This window comes from Leuciscus leuciscus, assembly GCF_965113295.1.
Source record: "Leuciscus leuciscus genome assembly, chromosome: 6".
Lineage (NCBI taxonomy): Eukaryota > Metazoa > Chordata > Actinopteri > Cypriniformes > Leuciscidae > Leuciscus > Leuciscus leuciscus.
In genome coordinates, this window is record NC_138730.1 from 22,085,392 (window position 1) to 22,097,890 (window position 12,499).

The window sequence follows — 12,499 nt, forward strand, 5'->3', positions numbered from 1 at the left end:
AAAATGATTTTATCCAAAATCCTGCTGACCATTGTGTTTACAGTAAACAAACTGTAAAGGTGAGAAAATCATACTGATAGTCTGGGTTGATGATCTTCTTATTGCAGCAAGCGATAGTCAGACACTCAGAAATGTGAAAAGAATGTTGGGGGAAAGATTTAAAATGAAAGATCTTGGTAAACTTACACATTTTCTGGGTATTGATTTTGCACAAGGAGATGGTGAAATAAAAATGAACCAGAAAAGGTTCATTATTAAGATTTTGGAGAGGTTTGATATGATTAATTGTAAACCAAGGTCAACTCCATGCGAAAACAAAATGCAATTTGATAATGAAGGTGAATGTGTTGATCCAAAGCTGTATCGAGAAGTGGTTGGTAGCTTGATCTATCTAATGACCTGTACTAGACCAGATCTAGGTTTCATTGTCAGTAAGCTGTCACTTTTCTGAACCAAAGAACCAACACTGGGTAGCTGCTAAGCATGTATTGCGATATTTAAAGGGAACTGTGAACAAGGAATTGTGTTATAGGAGAAATGATGTAAATCTTAATCTCTTTGCATTTTATTGATGCTGATTGGGCAGCAGACCAAAATGATAGAAGAAGTACAACTGGTTACTGTTTTAGTTTGTCTGCCACTGGTCCTGTTATTTCTTGGAGGTCTAAGAAACAATCCACAGTTGCTCTTTCCACATGTGAGGCTGAGTATATGGCTTTGGCAGCTACTGCACAGGAAAGCCTATATCTTGTCCAGTTATTAAACAAAATGGACAATGAATGTATTTACACACCAGCAGGCACGTGCAGAGGGGGGGGGGCGTTGGGTGCTTGAGCACCTGCCCTTTTGCCCCTTGGTGCCCAAAGTGCCCTTTTGTCAAGGCAAAATTTCCTCTCCTTTTTTTGTAATTAAAGGCCCTTGTGTGGATGCCTGCCCAATCTAACTATTAGTAAAATTAATGAATAATAATTTAGCCGTAAATAAAATGACCCACATGATGACCTTTCACCTGACGAACTCAACCGGGACGATTCATCACGCTGCACGCGCATTTTTTTTATTTCGCGCGGCAACGCGCACTACCAGAGGATATCTTCAACTCTGCGGCTGCTGGTAAGTGGTGTTTCATTCTCAGCGAAGTGCTTTTACTTATTATTATTATTTTACAAGAACGACGTGAAGAGAGCATGCAGAAATGTTGTTTATATTTCTGTGTGTAGGCTGTAGAAGTAACGTTTGCTTGCTGTTTGAGGGAGAAAAGTTTCACGGGCGTCGAGGGGTCTGGTCTTTTTATGTTATTTGACTAAAAACTATTATTTATACTTTAAACATTTATTTTTATTATTACAATATTTATTTAAAAAACGTAGAGTGCCTTAAAAATGATCACAACACTGGTAAGGCTTACCAGTATCTTATGTTTTGTGTGCAGCAGCCTCTGTGAACATCTCCCCTAGCAGCCTGGGCAGAGTCTGCAGCTTTACAGCAGGTCCGTGAGCTAGTGAGCCAGTTCCAAACACTGTCAGTAATCTTTACATCTTGTCATGGTCACATAAACATTTTTTAATCAGCTAATATATCTCCTATATGTTTGTTTTAATGTCTACAGTCTCAGATCAACTCCAGCAGTATATCATCATCATCATCATCATCATCAGCAGCAACAGCAAAGGCAGCAAACTCACTTAAGGACTTTAGTAAGCATTTACCAGAACAGGTATCACATTAATGTTAAAAATATTGTAAAGTATTAATTGCTGTATTTTTTTCTGTTTGCTTTGTTTTTATTTTCATATTTTTGTAAATCAGTTTATGCCATGAAAGTAGCCACAGATGCCGACATGGCATTAAATAAAACTATACTGTACTGTACGAAACGTGGGCCACGTTGAATTTGTCCTACACAGTTTACTATAACAGCTGTTCTTTATTATTCTGTATAACAGAGAAGGAAAAGCCATCAGGTTGGGACAACTTAAGATACTTCAGTTTCTAATCCCAGAGTTATTAATAGGTGCACATAATTATTTTATTTTTTTAACTTTTAAACTTAAAATGTCTTTTCTGTTCTGTTTCTTTTTCAAAACTGCATCAATGCATTTGCTGCCGTATCGATACAGAATCATCCATATTGATATATTGCTGTATTGATATTTTGAGCACATCCCTATTTAAAGCCTTGTTCCATGTGCCCCCTTTTATACCTTGAGCACCTGCCCCTCCAGAGGTCTCTGCACGGCCCTGCACACCAGTGACAATTTATGAGGACAATCAAGGGGCAATTGCTTTGTCCAAGAACCCTATATGCCGTCAAAGGTGTAAACATGTTGATATTAAGTATCATTTTGTTCGATCTGCACTTGAAGATGGAAAGATAACTATTGAATATTGTCCTACAGCAGCCATGGTTGCAGATATTCTGACCAAACCTGTAACCAAAGCCATGCTTGATAGATTTGTGTGTTTTATTTTTGGTGTGATGTAAATGTACATGATAACTGTATGTTATTCAGCCTAAGAGCAAGTGTTGCAATTTAATAAATGACTGCATGCCCCTGTGAGTGTGCACGCCAGTCAAACGAAACCTGATGGCTACGTGAGTTTATTCCTCCGTCATGTTTTAGCCGGCTTTCTACCCTTTATGTTACGATGGCAGCTTTAACATACAAAACAGTGGTTGGCGGTTCTTATTTTTATGTTTATTGCATTTTCTTCGAGAAAAATTTTACCTGCAAGTTACACTTTAAGGGTTTCCCCATAAATGCATCAGTTTCCTTTTCTGTGTGTTTTGGAAATTGTTTGGCACAAGCACCTAGAAAAGAAGGATCACGAATAAAAAGAAAAAAAGTGAAAGTCTCTAATACAGGGCTCCAGACTGCGACCAAATGCAACTTTTTTCCTACCAGTGACAACCTTTTGAGAGTGAAATTCAAGGGCTTTCAAGTGCTTCACCCTTTTTCCAGCACATCAAACCTCTAAATATTATCCAATTTTAATGTTATTTTTAATGTGATAAAAACTTTTTTTTGTATAAAAATCACATCACAAACACAAGTGCATCATTTCATTCAACTTGACAGCATTTTTTTCTAACAAATAATAATGTTATAGATATTAACTATTTTATAAAGTATTGTATACAGGTAACATTTGAGGTCAAAAGTTTTTTTAAAGTAATTAATACTTTATTAATCAAGGACACATTCAATTGATAAAAGTGACGGTAAAGATATTTAGGCTATAATGTTACGAAAGATTCTATTTCAAATAAATGCTGTTCTTTTGAACTTTCTATTTATCAAATAATCCTGACATATAAAATGTATCACAGTTTCCACAAAAATATGAACATTGATAATAATCAGAAATGTTTCTTGAGCAGCAAATCATTATATGTGTCCCTGGATCACAAAACCAGTCACAAGTCGCACGGGTATATTTGTGGCAATAGCCAACAATATATTGTATGGGTCAAAATTATTGATTTTTCTTTTATTCCAAAAATCATTATGATATTAAATAAAGATCATGTTTCATATTTTGTAAATGTCCTACCGTAAATATATAAAACATTTATTTTTGTGAGTGAATGCAGCAATCACGAACATAAATGGACAACTTTAAAGGCGATTTTGTCACGGTTTATGGGTTCACTGACTAGTAGCACGTTAGTTGGCTAGAAAAAAAAAAGAGCTATAGAGTATTTTGCTAAATATGTGTACTATATTACACATTTATAGTATTTTTTACTTATATCATTAAATAAAGTTGTTATTATAATAAAAAAAAACACATTATATTTAATTTGAGTTATATTTAACCTTAAATAATACTGCCAGCTGATAGGGCTCTCTGTATGTTTACAGCATTAGGTGAGTTGTTTTTTTCTTGAGAAAAATGAATGCCTATCTTGTGTAGACTACCTAATATTTATCCAAATGAGTCAATATTAAATCAAATCACAATAATTAAACTGAATTTAAATAATAAAAAAGTGTAGCTTACCAGAAATTGTACCATGTAAACATTCACTACGTTTACATGCAGCCAATATCCGGGTTATGGTCGGGTTAAGGTCACTATTTGGGTTTCTGAAACATTCGGAATAACGCGTTTACATGCGTGAGCAGAGAGAGTTAATCCTGTATGGAATTTACAATATCCCGATGTAAACGGCGACGCGCGGTTAGCGTCTGGACGTACGGACTTCCTTAAGACGCAATATGCGTCTGTTACGAACCTCCAGTGAAAAGTCCAGGGGAGGAGGAGGTTAGTGACAAATAATAAAACCACTTCAGGTTGAAGGAACAAAGGAGACCGATTGATCAGTAAGTATGATGTTTATTTACAACATTAATTAACCAAAAGGTACAACAGATACAACAAAGCCAACCTCAAAACAATTAAACAACTACAACTACAAAACGACTACAACAGGAAAACAAACACATCAGTATTTACCACCCTCTCTCCACCGAGAGAGTAAACCCCCAGCACAAGGGACAGACTTGATACACACTATACTGCAGGAACTCCACGAACGCCACTGCAGTATCACCCAGCTCTGGTAAGCCGTATAGACGTCTGCTCTCCACACGCCTCAACATCAGTCTGCCAGTTCTCTTCCCTTTTTACAAGCTCCCGCTCTCCTGCTGATTGCCAACAGGTGTGCACAGTAATTGATTGCCAACTGGAGACAGGTGTGCACACAGGACCTGCAAAGGACAGACAAGCAGCAGTACACCTGGCATACATACACACACGGCCTAAGGGCCGTAACACTCCCCCCCATAAAATCCAACTAGAGACAAAAACAAAACAAACACTCCCACCTAATCGCAGATAGCGGAAAAATAGGGAAACCTCTCACCCGCGAGACAATGCGTCAGCTATCACATTGTCAGCTCCCTTCTTATGACGGATCTCCAAGTTGTAACCTTGCAACAACAGAGCCCACCTCATCAGGCGTTGGTTGTGGTTATACATTTGGGACAGGAAAACCAGAGGGTTATGATCTGTAAATACAACAACTGGAGAAGGGTTATAACCAACATAGACTTCAAAATGCTGCAAAGCAAGCAGCAATGCGAGGGTCTCTTTCTCTATAGTGGAGTAATTTAGTTGGTGTTTCTTAAACTTGACAGAGAAGTAGCTAACTGGATGACACACATCTCCTTCTCCATCCTGCAACAGCACAGCACCAGCGCCGGTGGCACTCGCGTCAACCTCGAGCTTAAAGGGGAGCGAGAAGTTTGGCGCAGCCAGGACAGGGGCACAACAGAGGAGAGATTTCACTGCTTCAAAAGCATGTTGACACTCATCCGTCCACACAAACGGAACAGTGGGACTACACAAACTAGTCAGGGGGGCGACGACTACTGAGAAGTTTTTGCAAAAACACCTGTAATACCCAGCCATACCAAGAAAACGACGGAGCTCACGTCTAGTCGTGGGGGCTGGGTAGGCTACCACAGCAGTAACCTTGGCGTCAACAGGACAGACCTGGCCATGGCCCACCTGCTTACCCAAGTACGTCACAGTGGCCTTTCCAAACTCGCACTTCGCTAGGTTCAGTGTCAGTGACGCTGCCGCTAACCTCTGGAACACCTCGGTCAAAATCGACATGTGGTTAGTCCAATCGTCTGTGTACACTACCACGTCATCTAGGTAGACATTGCAGTTTGATACAGTCCCTAATACTATATGCATCATGCGCTGAAACGTTGCCGGTGCATTTCTCAGCCCGAAGGCCATAACCGTATACTGCATGAAGTGGTCAGGGGTAACAAACGCAGAGATATCAGAGGCCCGAGGGGTTAATGGCACCTGCCAGTACCCCTTCAGCAGATCTAACTTAGTGATATACTCCGCGGGACCAATACTATCAATGCAGTCCTCCATCCTGGGCAAAGGGAACGAGTCTGGGACTGTCACTGCATTTACCTTTCGAAAATCTGTGCAAAAACGTAGTGTACCGTCAGACTTAGGGGTAAGTAAACATGGGGAACTCCACGGGCTACAGCTGGGCCTGGCTAACCCATTTCGTATTAGGTAGTCAACTTCCTCTTTCATCATCTCTCTCTTAGCCAGCGGACAACGATAGGCATGCTGCTTTATTGGGGCCGCTGTCCCAATGTTGATATCGTGACACATTACAGTGGTCTGGGACGGCACATCGCTAAACAGAGAGAGATGAGAAGTTATTAACAACATTACATCATCACGCTGATCTGGGGAGAGGTATGACAAATGTGCCTCTAGATCAGACAAGAGCTCCGAATTGGGCAACCTACCACCCTGGTGACCTTCACCGAGCCCTGCTAACCCATCGTCAGGTTCCGCCCTGTCACAAACCAAGGAAGCAACGTTTTCGCCTGGAGCAGTAGTCTCTGGAGTTTCTTCCTGCTTCCCCTGAGCCACTTCTCTGGAATGATAAGACTTCAACATATTAACGTGACATAAGCGTTTCTTTCTTTTACGGTCAGGTGTGTGAATGATGTAATCAGTTTCCGACACTTTGTTTTCCACCACATAGGGTCCTGAAAAACGAGCAGTAAGGGCAGCGCCGAGCACAGGCAGTAAAACCAACACTTGTTCACCTGGTTTAAATTGCCGCTCAACCGTTTTTCTGTCGAACCGCTGCTTCATGCCTTCTTGTGACAGAGCCAGAGCCTTCTTTGCCAAGGAGGTGGCACGGTGCAACCGCTCCCTGTTCCGGGATACAAAATCCAATACATTAACCTTCGGCAAGGAATCTAGACACCAACTGCTCCTTCAATACCTTAAGTGGACCTCGCACGCTATGACCAAACACAAGTTCAGTCGGACTGAACCCCAAAGACTCTTGCTTAGCATTGCGAACAGCAAAAAGCACGTACGGCACACCTTCATCCCAGTCTCTTTCTGTATCATAGCAGAATTTCTTTAACATGGACTTAAGCGTCTGGTGCCAACGCTCAAGCGCACCTTGTGATTCAGGGTGATAAGCACTAGACACGGAATGTGAAATTCCCAGCTCTTGCATCGTCTGACGGAAAATCTTGGACAGGAAATTAGTACCTTGGTCGGTCTGTACAACTTTTGGTAATCCAAAAGTGGTAAAGAATTTAATTAAAGATTTCGTGACAGCGGGAGCGGTGATGTTCCTTAATGGCACAGCCTCCGGAAAACGGGTGGACACGCACATTACAGTTAACAAAAACTGGTTCCCTAACTTAGTCCTAGGTAAGGGACCAATACAATCCACAATAACATGCTCGAAGGGTTCTCCAACAGCAGGAATTGGATGCAGCGGGGCAGGAGGCACGACCTGGTTAGGTTTACCAATGATTTGGCATGTACTACAAGTTTTACAATCCGATTGTTAAGTCTGACGTCACACGTCACGTTTAGCCTTTTCCGGGTCCTAGCGCTCCTCTCGTACAGAAATAACAATGGTGGAACCTGTACATTTATTTACGATCACGTCCTTCTTAGTGAGGCACCCTTGGCGGTTTAAATTCCTTTAACACCAACAGAGTGGTTAGTGTAGCTCATCACTCAGGTGGCATAATTAAGGGTAGAGTCCAGACATCAATGAAAAAGAAGATTTACGAGGTTGAAGTGAGTTAGCTCGGGACACTGGACACAGCACTGCGGCATTGTAAAAGCACTCAATAATAACCAAAACACTCGCGAAAGCGGTAGGTAGGTAGAGAGGACCTGGACTTTGGACCCGGAAAGAGTATTATCGGAGAGTGGTTACGTCACGACTTAACAACCGAATAGCGTGTTACATCTGCCTTAATACCTGGCCAGAAGAAATGCTCGAGCACACGATGGTAAGTTTTGGTGACACCTAGATGACCCGACCACAAATGTTCATGCGCTAACCCTAGCACGTACGGACGCCATCCCACTGGAACTACAACCTGATAAACAATGTCACAACCCTCAGTCAGATCATCTGCCGTCCCACCCCGAGGAACCCACTTACGCATCAACACCCCATCCTCAATAAAAAAACGCTGCTTACTTGAACACCCACTAACATCACACTCAGCTGTCGCAAAACATTTAGCCAGGGTGAGATCACTCTTTTGAGCCTCGACAAGGACTTCACGGGTTAACGGCAATGTTTTCTTAGAGACAGTGACAGGGGGGGTGACACTTACAGGACCCTTTACAGGACCCTTCTCAAGACCGTTCTCTGCCTCTCCACTAGAGGGCAGCTGGTTCTCCCTTAACACAGATGAAAACAGTGAATCCGCGAGATCCACCCCTTGGGCCTGCTTACGAACTTGCGCCCTAGTCAACACACTGGCCGAAAAAACTTCAGGGTGCTTCTGAACCAACTCGTCAGGTTCAGTTTCAGAGATAGGAGTATCCACTACCTCTAGGTCCGGATAAACTTTTCCGCCAGCAATGTCATTTCCCATGATAAAATCTACACCATCAACAGGAAAACGAGACCGAACAGCCACGGGAAAGAAACCAGATGCTAGCTTGGACTGCACATGAATGGAATGTAAAGGAGCAGGCACAAAGCTCATCCCGATACCCCGAACTACAGTGCTCACGTCACAGGCAGACTGAGAAGTCAATGGTAGTACACTAGCCAGGATGAATGAGCGTGAGCCACCTGTGTCTCTCAAAACTGTGACCGGACGCTGATCCTCAGGTTTACCTGTGAGGGATACCAGTCCCTTGGAAATAAATGGCCTGAAGCATTCATCAGGTTCTTTCAAAACCAACTGACTACCATAGGGAGATACAGTCTTAATCAACCCAACTCCTTTTGGGGGTTTAAACACTGGAGATTGGGACTTTCGTTTGTACAGAGCACAATCTGCAATAAGATGGTCGGGTTTATGACAAAAAAAACAACGTTTGTCCCCCTGTGCCCCTGAACTAACACGAATGCTCTGAGTGTTACTAGGCTTCTTTCCAGTATCATCATAAGAGAACGAGTACTGTCTGACAGATGTATTCTTGTGTGTCAAAGCGAACTCATCAGCAAGCGTGGCAGCCTGCTGCAGCGTGGTTACTTTCTGTTCGTTGAGATAAACGACAATCTTTTCAGACACACAGTTCTTAAACGCTTCCAACAGCATCAGCTAGCGAACTGAGGAGAAATCATCGGCTTTACACGCAGCACACCACCTATCAAACAAAATCCCTTGTTCTCTAGCAAAATTAATGTAAGTCTGGCCTACCCCCTTTCTGAGAGCCCTGAAACGTTGCCTGTACGCCTCTGGCACTAGCTCATACACCTGCAAGATGGCGTTCTTAACTTTTTTATAGGAGAGGCTATCTTGCACAGACAACGATGAGCACGCCTCCTGAGCCTTCCCTGACAGTTTACACTGTAACAGGATGACCCACACATCTTTTGGCCAACTCAGGGCAACAGCAATGCGCTCAAATGCAGTAAAATAGCTCTCAATGTCAGTTTCACGGAAAACAGGAACCAGAGAAATATGTTTACTTACATCAAAATTACCAGCAGCGTTAGATCCTGATGACACTGTATCAGCAACAGCGGCTGGAAACTGTGCTGACTGCAACTCCAACTCACGCATTCTTATGGCTGTTTCTGCCTCCAACTTCTTTAGCTCCAACACCCTGGTGGACTCAACTTCTATCTTTTTAAGCTCTAACTCCCTCCTGAACTGGTACTCTCGTTCGCGCTCCTCCTTCTCCAAATGGAGCCGAGCCAAACGAACCTTTAGCCGCGCATCCCCTCCAGAAGTAGAAGAGGACTCCACGGACAATGGATTATACCTCGGCAGAGTGAAATGCTTACCCTCGCCCCGCTTCACACCAGGTGTATCTGTCACATCATGTGGCGTGGCCACTTCCTCTACCACCGGACCAGATTGTTTCGCTGCTGCCCCGGCGGGCAAATCTAATGAACTAACAACACCGCGCTGCACTAACCCATCAGTCACAACTGCCCGCAACTCTGCTTTAACCAGGGAACTAGACGCAGAAAAACCATAATGTTTAGCAATAGCAAACAGGTCAGTTTTCTTACATACACCCAGCCGCTCTAACGTAGGGTTTGCTACAAACTCTTCTAAACTAAACGCAGTCATCCTCACCACAATAGCTACCTGGCTAACACAAACCAACAGTGCAGCAAACAACAAGTGTACGCAGACACGCAACAACAAGGTCACGTAGGTTACACAATAAAGCAATCACACACCAGCTTCCTCAAAGAATAACCACTTCCCCAGGACCTGCCTACCCAAAACTTAGCCTAAACTGTCTTCTGGGGCTTGCCGGGCTCGAGGCAACTTTAAAGGCAAACTTCGGCGGCCGGGGCCCCGAAAACCTACCCCCTACAGGGATCTCGTCCCCACCCAGGATTTGCCCCGAAAATAATAAAGGAAAAATAACAACCAAGTGTCCGATGGAAAGACTGCAGAACAGCCTAGCTAGACACTTCTAAGTAGCTGGGGAAAAGGTCTTCTCTGGAAAGACTGGACAGTGAAAACCTACACAAAACAATTTCAACACCAATAGAAACGATAACTGCTTACAGCTTTATTCCATACAACCCGAAGTGTTTGGGAAAACATTAATCGCGGACGAGCCCCCAATTTGTTACGAACCTCCAGTGAAAAGTCCAGGGGAGGAGGAGGTTAGTGACAAATAATAAAACCACTTCAGGTTGAAGGAACAAAGGAGACCGATTGATCAGTAAGTATGATGTTTATTTACAACATTAATTAACCAAAAGGTACAACAGATACAACAAAGCCAACCTCAAAACAATTAAACAACTACAACTACAAAACGACTACAACAGGAAAACAAACACATCAGTATTTACCACCCTCTCTCCACCGAGAGAGTAAACCCCCAGCACAAGGGACAGACTTGATACACACTATACTGCAGGAACTCCACGAACGCCACTGCAGTATCACCCAGCTCTGGTAAGCCGTATAGACGTCTGCTCTCCACACGCCTCAACATCAGTCTGCCAGTTCTCTTCCCTTTTTACAAGCTCCCGCTCTCCTGCTGATTGCCAACAGGTGTGCACAGTAATTGATTGCCAACTGGAGACAGGTGTGCACACAGGACCTGCAAAGGACAGACAAGCAGCAGTACACCTGGCATACATACACACACGGCCTAAGGGCCGTAACAGCGTCATTTCCGATTCTTTTTCCTGTATCCAAAGACAACAACAACAGCAGCAGCACGCGGATAATGAATAGTTCGAGGCAGATAGCGATCGCCTTTGTTTGCGCTTTCCTCCTCGCTCCAAAAGTGTGGTGCTGTGCTGCGTCTCGCCATGTTTACCTCTACTTCTTGTTTACTTCCGGTATACTGCACGCGGGTTTCTGTATGCGCCGTCCCTACTCAAAAGACCAAGATTCCTTGCGAATAGAACATGCGCAGAACACAAATCAATGTCCCTTTTGATGGGGATATGCCGATACGCGTTTACATGACCAAATATTCGGGTTAGAAAGGCCTGAAAGGGGGTACCCCAGGTATAATATCCGGGTTTTTAAAAACCGGGATATGAGCATATCCGGGTTTTTGCCGGTGTTTACATGGCCGTGCGCGACTGGGTTATTGCTAATATCCCGGTTTTGAACGGGTTATTGGCTGCATGTAAACGTAGTGATTGTAACATGTTGTAACTAAACCTAATAAAATTCAGTCTAGTTACTAAAATGTTTTGACAATCACAATACACTTGTTGTGATGCATTATTATTTTATTTTTTTTACATATATATATAAAAGTGGCAGTAAGCCACTTTTTCTTGTGGATGAAAATGTTAGATAAATAAAGAAATAAAGAAATTAACAACATATTCAAGAGATGACGATTTTAGGATTTCGTAATAAAAATAAATAATATCGTTAAGGATAAAACGGTGGGTCACATTAGTAGGGTTGAAAATATAAGAACTTAAATCAACCCTAAATGTAGTTTCTTCAACAAGACCACATAATGAGCAAGTTTAATCAATATCAAGATATTTACAGATAGATTAATTAAACGTGTCATTCAAATCTTTTAAATTGTTGTGCTTGTGATTACGCGTCGTAGGTCACATGATAACGTCAACATGGCAGATGTCCGGTTCGCATTCATACTTAACGAGATCAGGCTATAAAGTACCTACTCTTTTAGCGCTCCTTAAGTAAGTAGCCTACTTATTGAAATTAAGTACCTACTCATTGAGTATGCGGTTTCGAACGCACCCCACGTCATGTTTTGTGTCTTGTCATGTGATTCCCTGTTAGTCATGTGATCCTGCCATATGTCTTGTCATTGGTTAATCGCCTGTTCATTGTTCACAGGTGTCTCTTGTCTTGTCATTAGTCTGTGTATTTAAGCCCTCATGTTTGCCATGTGTCTTTATCAAGTATTGTTTCCTGTAGATCTCTGGGGCCTGTTTCAATAAGGAGGTTCAACCAACTCTGAGTTAAAACTTGAACTCTGAGTTGACTTACCCTGAGATGGAAAACTCTGAGTTTTCGGTTACAGA